The sequence below is a fragment of the Mauremys mutica genome, chromosome 1 (assembly GCF_020497125.1).
Source record: "Mauremys mutica isolate MM-2020 ecotype Southern chromosome 1, ASM2049712v1, whole genome shotgun sequence".
Taxonomy (NCBI): domain Eukaryota; kingdom Metazoa; phylum Chordata; order Testudines; family Geoemydidae; genus Mauremys; species Mauremys mutica.
Window position 1 is genome coordinate 151,064,938 of NC_059072.1, and position 12,695 is coordinate 151,077,632.

The window sequence follows — 12,695 nt, forward strand, 5'->3', positions numbered from 1 at the left end:
TTGGCAAGTCCATTACAAGAACTGGTTTCTTGAACAAGAGCCAAACAGCCATTTATTTAAGAAATGCTCAGTCCTTGCATTTCCATAGAAAGGCATTGACAGCCTCCTCTGATAACAGACACAGAACCTCTTGGCAGAACTTCACCTGCTGAGAGGGGTGAAAGTCCAGTTTACATGTCATTGCCCAAAGCTCCCTCAGCATATCCAGAAGCAAATCAAGCATCTCTAAAAAGATGAAGAAAAGTTGTTCTCTCTTGCCACAGAGGGCAGGACAAGAGGCAATGGGTTCAGACTACAGCATTTAGATTAAATCTCAGGAAAAAGTTACTAACTGTTGGAACAGTAGGACAATGGAACAGACTGCCTAGGGAGGTTGTGGAAGCTCCTTCACTGGACGTTTTCAAAAGGAGGCTGGTTAGCTATCTGTCTTGAATGGTTTAGACACAACAAATCCTACGTCTTGGCAGGTGGTTAGACTGGATGATCTCTGCAGTCCCTTCTAACCCTATGGTTCTATGATTCTAATTAAAATTCAAGTGGCAGCTGTGACAGAATTGGGAATATCTGAATCAAACTATGAACTCCATTTTGTATTCTAAGCTCAATTTTGTATTACAACCTCCTTTCTGTGTCATATGCTGAATAGCCAATACGAGACACTTCATTGTAATCAACCAAACTTGTAATCTCACTAACTTGATATCAAGTTAGTTTGACAGGATCTATTTTCTATAAACTATATTGATTGGCAATAATTATATTACTCTTCTTTAATTCTTTATTGAGTTTCATTATCAGTCACCCCATTATCTTGCTCAGCTAAAGCTAGACAAATTCAAACTGGAAATAAGGTGTACATTTTTAACAGTGAGAGCAATTAATCATTGGAACAATTTACCAAGAAGTGTAGTGGATTCCCTATCACTGACAATTTTAAAATCAAGATTGGATGTTTTTCTAAAAGATCTGCTCTAGGAATTATTTTGGGGGAGTTCTTTGGTCTGTGCTATATAAAAGGTCAGACTAGATGATCACAATGGCTCTTTTTTGGCCTTGGAATCTATTAATCTATTTCTTGGCCCAGACCCAGCTGGCTTATAAGCAGGTGGGTCCCAATGATTGGGTCCACTTGCAACAGACTGATATCTCTCCACTGCTGTAGTGGACCAAACTGTGACAGAGACATTGAAGAGTAATGGTGAAATTTCAGAGAAGCAATTCTGGAAGTGGAGATAGGGTTCTACAATGCTATATTTTATTTATTATTACCACCATAGTGTCTAGGAACCCTAGTCTTAGGGTTCTAGAATCTGAACTGGGGAGGGGGGTGTAACAAGCGCCTGTGTTCAAATGTAAAGAGTGGTTTGGGGAGTGGTTTGTTTGGTTACAATCTACATTTTAGACTATTTTAATGAGTTGTTAATGCTTGGGAGGGTTGTGATTGTTTTATACATCTTTTATAGGCAGAATTATAGTTTTGAAAATAATTGGTCTGGGCTTTCATTATTGTTATTTATTAAATGCCAGCAGGACTCTTGGCATAGTTGAGCTGGATCACATGCATAGTTTAAGTATATGAACATTGCATCATTCTTGTTCACATAGCTATTAATTAGTTGTGCTTCTCCTCAGAGCATCATCTGACATATACAGGCAATTGTCATTCCATCTCTTACTTCCAGCACCCCTTGCAATTCCAGTTTTGGGATGACATGCAGCTCCTGCCAATATACCTTGACTGAAACATGCAGCACCCCCTTATAGTCAAGCCTTGTCCCAGGGGCGGCTCTAGATATTTCGCCGCCCCAAGCACGGCGTCATGCCATGGGGGGCGCTCTGCTGGTCGCCGGGAGGGCAGCAGAGCGCCCCCCGAGGCATGCCGCCCAAGCACGTGCTTGGCGTGCTGGGGCCTGGAGCCACCCCTGCCTTGTCCTCCTACATGACTCTGCTAGTGCTACTGTCATGATCTGGAGCCCCTTTATACTTCCAGTTTTGGGGTTCATCTGAGCTCTAACAGTGCATGTCAGTCTTGATTTGCAGCCCCCATTGCTGTTCAAGTCCTGAGGTACATACACACACACACACACAGTACTGCTGATGCACTTCAGTCCTGACCCACGGCACTCCCAGCTATTTCAATCCCACCCACCAGTTGTGCTACATGAAAAGAATAAGGTATGTTAGTACATTTTTCTCCAGCTCGGCCATTGCCACTCAATTCTGCAATACCTGCTATAACCCACTGAGCTCCTCCAATGCAGCCAGAAGACTGGAAGAAAGCTAATGTGCCAATATATAAAATGAGTAAATGGATGTCCTGGGTAATTATAGGCTTGTCAGCCTGATATTGATTCCAGGCAAAACAACTGAATGGCTGATATGGGACTGGATTAATGAAGAATTAAAGGAGGGTAATATAATTAATTCCAGTCAACATGGATTTATGAAAAATAAATCTTGACTAACTTCTTATTTGTTTTTGATGCGATTACAAGTTTGGTTGATAAGGGTAACAGTGTTGATGTAATATACTTAAACTTCTGTAAGACATTTGACTTGGTATTTCTTGACATTTTAATTCAAAAACTAAAATGATACAAAATTAACATGGCACACATTAAATAGATTAAAAATTGTCTAACTGATAGGTCTCAAAATGTCATTGTAAATGGGGAATCATCATCAAGTGGGTGTGTTTCTCATGGGGTCTCACAGGGATTGGCTCTTGTCCCTGTGCTATTCAACATGCTTGTCAATGACCTGGAAGAAAAAAAGTTTGCAGGTGACACAAAGATTGGGTAAGTGGTAAAAACTAAAGAGGACAGGTCATTGATATGGAGCAAGCTGGATCGCTTGGTAAATTGGGCATAAGAAAACAATATGCATTTTAATATAGCCAAATGCAAAGTTATACATGTAGGAACAAAGAACATAATCCATACCTACAGAATGGGGGACCCTACCCTGGGAAACAGTGACTCAGAAAAAGATTTGGAGGTTATGTTGAATAACCAGCTGCAATGCTGTGACCAAAAGGATTCATGTGATCCTTATACAGGTAAGCAAGGGAATCTTGAGTAGTAGTATGGAGGATATTGTATATGGCACTGATGTGACTGCTGCTCAAATACTGTGCCCTGTTCTGGTGTCCACAGTTCAAGAAGAATATTGGTAAACTGGAGAAGGTTCAGAGAAGAGCCATGAGAATAATTAAAAGTTTGGAAAACACGCCTTATAGTGATAGACTCAAGGAGCTCAGTCTGTTTAGTTTAACAAAGAGAAGGTTAAGGGATGACTTGATAACAGTTTATAAGTACCTGTATTGGGAACAAAATTATGATAACAGGCTCTTCAATCTAGCAGAGAAGGTACAACAAGGTCCAATGGTTGGAAGTTGAAGGTAAACAAATTCAGACCAGAAATAATGTGTACATTTTTAACAGTGAGGTAATTAACAATTGGAACAGTATAAGGGTTATAGTGAATTTTCATCATTGACAATTTTAAAATCAAGATTGGCTGTTTTTCTAAGGCATATGCTCTAGTTCAAACAGGAATTAATTCAGTCCTGTGTTACACAGGAGGCCTGACTAGATGATCTCAGTAGTCCATTCTGGTTTTATAATCTATAAATCTATTAATCTTAATCGCAGTTCTCCCAGATATCGTCCTCAAATCTAGAGATTTTTATCACCATAACTTGATGCTAATGCTCAGTGGCCCCTGGTATTCCAATCCTGGGATCCACCCAATCGCTCCACCAAGAAACCTCAGTTCTGACCTGCTATTTTAGTCCTACACTCTCCACCCAACTCTGCTAATAATTCAATCCTCCTGACCCACTCAGTATGCCTTGTTCTTCTAGACTTGGCCCCATGAAAGCTTAACCAATGCACACAACCTGCTATAGCAATCATGGGCTCCCTCCAGCTCTGCCGATGCCCTCAGCACTGACATGCAGCACTTCCACCATTCCAGCCCTTGACTGTTTGAGCAGAATGGTGTGAATTTATTCCATACATTTGTAAATTGCATAAATAGGAACCAAAGCCTTAAGTCACTCAAATCAGGATTTGAAATCAAGTTTTCAGAGGAGAAAGTGGTGTGGCTGACCCTAGAATTAACACAGCTTCTCACTGACCTGGATGGAACTGGGCCTCAGGACAGGGCAGTGCTCGCTTGCAGCACTCAGATGAAAAGTATTAGATATTGCTTTCCCATCAGATCGGATGCAGTTCAGCCTGACAGCCTCCGCCCAGCACCTCTTCTATTGCTGTACTATACAACGCATACCCAGTGGGTCTGAGTGCCACTCAGCCACCACCATCCAGAGGGCTAGGATTCCATCTGCATTATTCCCTAGTCAGTCTGGATGGGAGGACACTCCTTTTCCTCCAATAGTCGAAGACAGGGTTTCTCCACTGTGGTGCAGATGAATACCTCTTCCTCTGACAGCCTGGGGAGTGAGAGACCGGGGAGCACAAGGGACCCCAGTTTTCCTACTAAACACTGACCCTTAGAGTCTAACACACAGCACTGCAGAGGACTGACCCCTCAGGCCCCACAACACACAGCACTGCAAGGCACTAACTCCTCGGGCCCTGTAACACACAGTACTGCAGGGGACCGACCCCTTGGGCCCTTTAACACACAGCACTGCAAGGGGCCGATCCCTCAGGCCCCATAACACACAGCACTGCAGGACACTGACCCCTGCAGCACCCATAACACTAGACAGTGTAGGTCACTGACCTCTAAGGTGCCCATAACACACAGTAGTTCATATGACTGACCCAAGGGCACCTGTATCACAGGGCAGAGCACTAACCCTCTCAGGTGTCCATAACAAAGGACTATGCAGGGCAGTTGCCCCCTAGGACACCCATTATGAAGGATAGGGAAGGGCACTAACTCCTTAGGATGAGTATAACAGAGCAGGGCAGGACACTGACCTCTGTGGCAGTCTGCAGCTCTCCCAGGGGAGCAAAAGCTCAGTTTGGGGACTGGCAGCTGGGTTTCCCATGCAGCAGTGCAGAGCACTCATCCCTAGAGGCACTGGTCCAACCTCCCAGGCATTCCTTTCCTGTCCTTCTCCAACTTCAGTAGTGCCAGTTCACAGCACATTGGGAAATACCATTTCCCTCTCCCTCATTGTGAGAGAATGTGGCCTCATCCTGAGGGGATATGCTTCTGGGGTCACTGGCCCAGGCAAACCCCCTCCAAGTTCTTCCTTGGGGGAATAAGGAAAGAGGGCTGGGGGTAAATGAGCAATTTACCCCTTGTATGCAGGAGGGAGCAATTGTCCTAAAAAGCAGAATCCTCTCCCCTCCTAGAAAGAGCTTGGGCAGTGCTCTCCTTCAGGGGGACTTGGGAAGAGGGAAGAACTGGAGAAACTATTCCAGAAGAACTGGTGTTTGGAGGCAGCAAGCTTTAAGATTCCCTGTGGCTCCCATGCGTGGCCTTGTGAAACACTATCCCGCTAACCAGGAGAGAAGGGAACCAGAGATTGCCTCCTGCAGGGCTGTTCTGCTGGTTATCTGGGGGCCCAGGTAGGAGACGACAGAGAAATGGAATGGAAGAGAGGAGTCGTGCAGGTGTCATACTCACCAGAGTCTGCTGGTATTGAAATGCCTTTTTCGGAGGGGTGTCTCCAGTCATATCCAGAATGAAAAAATATTGGGGAGGGGAAGGTATGCGGGGAGGCGTCTTCCCTTCTGCCTCCCCGCTGCAGGATTATGGAATGGGAAAGAACAGAGGAGGGAGTCGGAGTGCTCCAGCTAAGAGTCCAGAGAACCTGAGAGTGAAGGTTAGGGGCAGGGAGGGGAGAGAGAGGGAGAGTGTAACCAGAGACCCCCCACTCTGTCCATACTGACACAGCAGCCGCTTCTCTGCTCTAATATCTGTCCCTGCTGCACTGGCACTGGGACAGCTCAGTAAATTACAAGGTGATAAGATTTCTGTCTCCCTGCTCAGTGTTGCTTCTCCATCCAAGGCCAGAGACAGGGAGGGGTGATTGAATGGCAGGTTCTTGGGGCAGAAGGGGCTTGATGGCACTTGGAGGCTGGCGGAGAGGAAGATTAAAATTGGAGGGGATGAAAGTTAAGAATCATCCAAACTAGATACAGGGAAACTGTGTCATCTAGGCCCAGATGCTTGAAGGTATCTATGCACCCACCTCCCAATGATATAAATGGAAGTTAGGCACCTATATACCTTTGAGGATCTGGACCCTCGTCTGTTGGGGCCTGTGCAGGATTATTCCCTACAGCACAGGCCCTAGTACAGCTTTGTGCATTTTAAATGTCCCAGATGACAAGACTGCTACAGCAACCCGTGGGAGACTATTCTATGTTCAAATCTCACTGTGCACATAGATGCCCTCACATTCAGTGTAGGGTTTGGGTTTTTTTTTAATTATTTCCTGTTACTCCTGGTTCTATCCCTTAGCCCAGGGGTCCCCAACCCCCGGTCCGCGGCCCGGTACCGGTCCGCGGCCTCTTAGAAACCGGGCCGCGAACCGACCCAGTGGAGCTTCCGCAGGCATGCCTGCGGGAGGTCCAGCTGAGCCGCGGGACGAGCGCTCCCTCCGCAGTCGTGCCTGCGGGAGGTCCGCTGCTCCCGGGGCTCAGCTGGAGCTTCCGCAGGCATGCCTGCGGGAGGTCCACCGGCTCCAATGGAGCTTCCGCAGGCGTGCCTGCGGAAGCTCCAGCTGAGCCCCGGGAGCAGCGGACCTCCCGCAGGCACGACTGCGGAGGGAGCACTTGTCCCGCGGCTCAGGTGGACCTCCCGCAGGGGAGCCTGCGGAGGGTCCGGCAAACGAAACCGGTCCCTGGATCTAAAAAGGTTGGGGACCCCTGCCTTATCCCACCCACCCCCCGGAGCATTTGTTCTCCATCCTTGATGTTTACACTCTTGTAGCCAGTAATCATTCCACGCTATCACCTTCATACCCATCGTTAGTCAACCTAGGTTTACTACAGCTCTTGGATTTCTCATTTCCTTCTTTCTTCTGAAAACCAATTTTTTCATCATATCCACAAGAAGAAACTTTTATAACTCATTGTAGATAAACTAATTTAATGAAACCATCTGGAAACGTAAATGCCTTACTAGGCAACCTTACTATTGTCACCCACGTGCCTTCCTCTCTGCCATTTGTCTGTTGGGAGGCTTGCGGGAGCCGTGCTTGCAGGGCCGGCTCTAGACCCCAGCGCGCTAAGCGCGTGCGTGGGGCGGCATTTTGCCAGCAGGGCGGTAGGCAGCTCCGGCGGACCTTCTGCAGTCATGCCTGCGGGAGGTCCACCGGAGCCGCGGGACAGTGGACCTCCTGCAGGCATGACTGCGGAGGGTCCGTTGGTCCTGCGGCTCAGGTGGACCTCCCGCAGGCATGCCTGCGGATGTTGCACCGGAGCCGCGGGATCAGCGCGCCCTCCGCAGGCACGCCTGCAAGAGGTCCCCCGGAGCCGCGGGACCGGCGCCCGGCAGTGCGCCCCCTGCAGTGTGCTGCCCTGCTTGGGGCGGCCAAATTCTTAGAGCCGCCCCTGCGTGCTTGTTTCATGTCAAATTTAGATTGCAGGCTCCTCTGATCCCTTGTTTTGTTGAGGCACCTCCCAGTTTTGGGTGCACAGAAATAATAATGAATAGTCACATCCTCCACCTCCCCAGTCACTTTTGTGGTTCTGAAAACCCGGAGAACAAGCACAGGAAAAGATGTAATAAATAAAGAAGACTTTGAAAGACTTGATAAGCTTTCAGAGGGAATGGAAATTCAGTGGATGCATGTTCCTGGTCATGCCGGCTTTACAGGAAATGAAGCAGCTGATAGACTTGCAAGAGAAGGAGCTGGAAAACAAAACTCCTAGCATGCTATCATGACTAGAAAACTTCATTCTTGCTAACTAAGACTGTTTAATCCATAAGACAGACTCTCTTTTCAATATGAAAACTTCCAGTTGGAATTGTTCAAAATAAGTTAATTTAAACTTTGTTATAACTATACTTACCTTATTTCTGGTTTAAACATTTTAAATATACGCTGTCCTGTATAAACACACCTACTTTTTTAGGGTGTTCAGGTTACTTGGTTAATCACTGCTTTGTTGGTAGAAGCTTGTTTTAACAATTAACTTTGGTAAGTAGGTGCCCAGAATGGAATGCATGCTCTAGGTCTGATCGCACCACTGCTATCTTTTGAAAAACTCCAGCTCCCTGCTCTTCATGTATGGCCCCAAACCACAGTGGCCTTTATGTCCTACCATATCCCATTTTGAAGATGTCTAATCAAGTTGCTGTTCTCTACCACATTGAATGCTCCACAGGCTTAGTGCTTCCCAGGTTTCTCCCTACTGTTAAATAATTGTATTTTTGCCTGGACTGAATTTTTCCCAAATTAAAACATTTTTATCCTATTTTTCTAATCTCTATAGGTTGCTTTGATTATTTCCATGACCTCAGTGCTGATTGTAATTCCTTCCACTTTAGCCTCATCTGTGAGCATCATTAACATACTGCTTGTCTTCTCTTCCAGATTATTACCAAAGATCATAAATAAGAACAGATGAGACCCACCCCTAGGTACTTTCCCAGTGCAACATGTCTTTGTTCTTCTGCCAGATTTCAACCCATGCAAATGTTGCTTTCCAAGCTGAATTTAATTCATTTTCCAAATTAAGATCAGAGTTTCTGGGATAAACAGAAGACAAATGGTAAATATTTTCCTTAACAGTGCCCCACATTATCCCATTCATTACCTGTTGTGCTGCAGTGGAGAGTAAGCATGCAATATATACTTTGACCCCTGAGCAGATGATAATCATAGAATATTAAGGGTTGGAAGGGACCTCAGGAGGTCATCTAGTCCAACCCCCTGCTCAAAGCAGGACCAATCCCCAACTAAATCCCCAAATGGCCCCCTCAAGGATTGAACTCACAAGCCTGGTGTGACGAGGCGGTTCTGGCGGGACCCAACTGAGAGTGCCAATTCAGGACCAATTGCTTAAACAGGGCAGTCACAGCCCTAGACTGGGGTTTTTCCACCTCTAAGGCAAACCAAACCAGCCAGACAAAAAGGACTTTGGTTTCACCCCACTGGCTAACCACAAGTCACACAAGCAATTTCCTTAGAAACTCCAGTCTCCCAGGATCACCACCAGTCCCACTCGTCCTGGGGATGAATGGTTATGAAAACCAACACCCCAATAAAAGAAAAAGGTTCTCTCAATTCCAAAAGAATCAAGCCCCAGACTCAGGTCAATATACAAATCAGATCTTACCCACAAATCACGCTGTTGCCAATCCTTTAGAATCTAAAATCTAAAGGTTTATTCATAAAGGGGAAAAGGTAGAGATGAGAGCTAGAATTGGCATACAGTAATGGCAAAGTTCTTAGTTCAGGCTTTTAGCAGTGATGGCATAAACTGCAGGTTCAAATCAAGTCTCTGGAGAACATCCCCCACTGGGATGGGTCATCAGTCCCTTGTGTAGAGCTTCAGCTTGTAGCAAAGTCCCTCCAGAGGTATGAAGCAGGATTGAAGACCAGATGGAGATGAGGCATTAGCCTTATATAGGCTTTTCCAGGTGTAAGAACCTCTTTGTCCTTACTGTGGAAAATTACAGCAAAATGGAGTCTGGAGTCACATGGGCCAGTCCCTGCATACTTTGCTGAGTCACAAGGCGTGTCTGCCTTCTCTCCATGGGTCAATTGTGTAGCTGATGGTCCTTAATGGGCCATCAAGCAGGCTAGGCAGGGCTAACACCAGCTTGTCTGTGGTGTCACCCAGAAGCAGAGCACAATACAAAATACAGACAGTACAGAGCCAATACTTATAACTTCAATTACAAAATGATACACAGACATACAGACAGCATAATCATAACCAGCAACCCATAACCTGGTCTTAGACACCTTATATGACCCCCTTTACCCAAGATTTGGTGCCACTACAGGACCTTGGTTGCAAACCATGTTCTATATAGTCCCAGTTTATATCAATAACGTCACACCTGGGTTTAAGCAGGCCAATGCTCAAATCACTGAGCTATCCCTACCCCTGTAGACAGTGCAGCGTCACCATAAAGCCATGTGCATTCAGGCACCAGCAGTAGTTTGTGAAAAGTGCAGCTCAAGGTTGCTTTAAAGGACTGGCAGCAGCACAGATGGACAATGGAAGATGTACAGATGGACGGAAACTATCCAACTGATAGATTTGTAAAAGGCTTATTTATAGGAACCCCTTTGGCTAGCATTAACTTTTTGTGTTTCTTCTTTTCCCTGAAAGCCTTAAGTGATCCTTTTAGGGTTTTTTTGTTTGTTTTTTAAAATCAAATCTTAACAGTTGCTTATTAAGGCACTTTGAAAATGAAGAATGCAAGCAACAGGAACAGCCAGAAAATATAACATTGGGTGCTTACTACTGCATCTTCTACAGTTCTCCAGTTACCTTCTACATTGCTGGATTTTAATAATTCTTCCATTGTACTTCACTCACAGATTTCTTCACAAATTCTGGACAATGAGGCAGGGAAGTACAATGAGGGGAACAGACAGCAGAGGAGACAGTGATGGGTGTTTTTGAGGGAGATGGGAGGAAATGGCTCCTTGACTTATCTACAGTTGGTTTATAAACTCTTTGGGGCTTAGTCACAGAAATGGAGTACGTGTGGCACCTTAGAGACTAACAAATTTATTTCAGCATAAGCTTTCATGGGATACAGACGAACACGGCTGCTACTCTGAAACCAGTCACAGAAATGACTCTCTATAGAAGATTGTATTCTTTCACTGGTAATGGGACTGGGTTTTATCCCCTTCAGTCTTCTATGTATGCATCTTTGCAGCCACTGTGTGGCTTCCCATGGGTACTGCACTTTTGCCCCCATACATGGGTTGCAAAAACACAAAGTATGGGACAGGGAGATGTCATTCAGGGGAACCTTTGTGATGCCCATTTCTGTGAAATTCAGTGGAGTGGGTGGCCTCGGGGAAAGAGATGATTAAAAAACCTTCTGCCTTATTCTTTCCTTGGTGTGGCTAATTCCTATAAACAGACTCACAGCTTTAATGGCAGGTGCTCTGAACAAAGGATACTACCCTCACCCTTGTGAGAGATTTTCCAGGACCTGATTCCATTCACACCCCACCAGGCATACCCACACTCAGGCTGATCACTGCTGTAAGGAAGTCTGCATCATACTGCAGTCCCACTGTTCCTCAGTTGGGCACACTCCCTACACCAGAATGCCTGGGCAATAGCACAAGAACACAATCCCCCAAGCAGAGTCCCTGGGCACTGCTGAACAAAAGCTCATTCATAATTCTCTCCATACACACAGTTCTATTATGGGGGTAAAAAACAGAGGGTGCAGTGTTCCAGACAGGAAGTGAGACACAGATATATCCAAACATGAACTCTGTATTTTGGCATCCAGAAGCAGTACATACAGGCATACAAAAAAAGTATATATGAAAGTGGCAGTGACATTGAGACCTGGTGCAACTCTACTGGAGTTCCCTTCACCAAACAGAGAGGAGATGCCGCATTGACATGCGTCCATTACGAAACACTGCATTACTTCTGAGGAAGGAGCACCCAGAGGAAGACTTCTCATCCAGAGAGGAAATACCCCGAGTTGCTCTCTTGAGCTCCAAGGTAAGGTGCCAACTGGCAGACATGGCCACTGGTATTCTGCTCCTCAGCTACTGTGTGTAGGATGTATATCCATGCAGCACACCTTTTAACTGGAAGAATATGACCTTCATATCTGCTAAGCAGAGCAAGGAGGAAGCAGACTACCAGCCTTCTGGCCTCCCTCCAGAAATATTTTAAAATTATTGTAGGTTGTTTGTTTGTTTTTTAATAAGAAAGATCCTGGGAAAAGGAGAGACAGAGTAATCCAGATGAGAGTACTGCTAACACGCTGCCATGGAGTAGGGAAAAAGTAGGCTCAGAAATTCAGACCTTAATCCAACACTCCTGGGATTTGCTTGCCATGAAACACACAAGAGGACAACAAAGGGAGGGTGGCGAATGGCCCTCTATCTCCCTGATCACACCCCAGGGCAGGTACTGAAGTGGGAGACAATTACAGTACAGTAACTTCTCGCTTAATGGTGTAGTTATGTTTCTGAAAAATGTGACTTTAAGCAAAATGATGTTAAGTGAGGCCAATTTCCCCATAAGAATTAATGTAAATAAATTATATACACACACTAAGTTTTAAACAACAATTTAATACTGTACACAGCAATGATGATTGTGAAGCTTGGTTGAGGTGCTGGAGTCAGAGGGTGGAATATTTCCCAGGGAATGCCATAGTGCTGAATGATGAACTAGCACTCGGCTGAGCCCTCAAGGGTTAAACATATTGTTGTTAATGTAGCCTCACACTCTACAAGGCAGCACAAATGGAGGGCAGGGAGACAGCATGGCAGACAGAGACACACACGGTGTGTGGGTGTGTGTTGCACATTGCCCCTTTAAGTATGCTGACCCCACTAAGTACATTGCCTTTTTAAGTAGATCAGCAAATTGAGACAGCAGCTGCTGCTAGCAAGCTCCCTCTGTCCTGAGCCCTGTCATGTCCCCCTCCCCCCTGGCTCTATGGAGATGGGGTAAGCGGGGGGGGGGAGGACACCCTGACATTAGCACCCCTCTTCTCCCCCACCTCTCCCACACACACAGCAAGCAGGAGGCTCC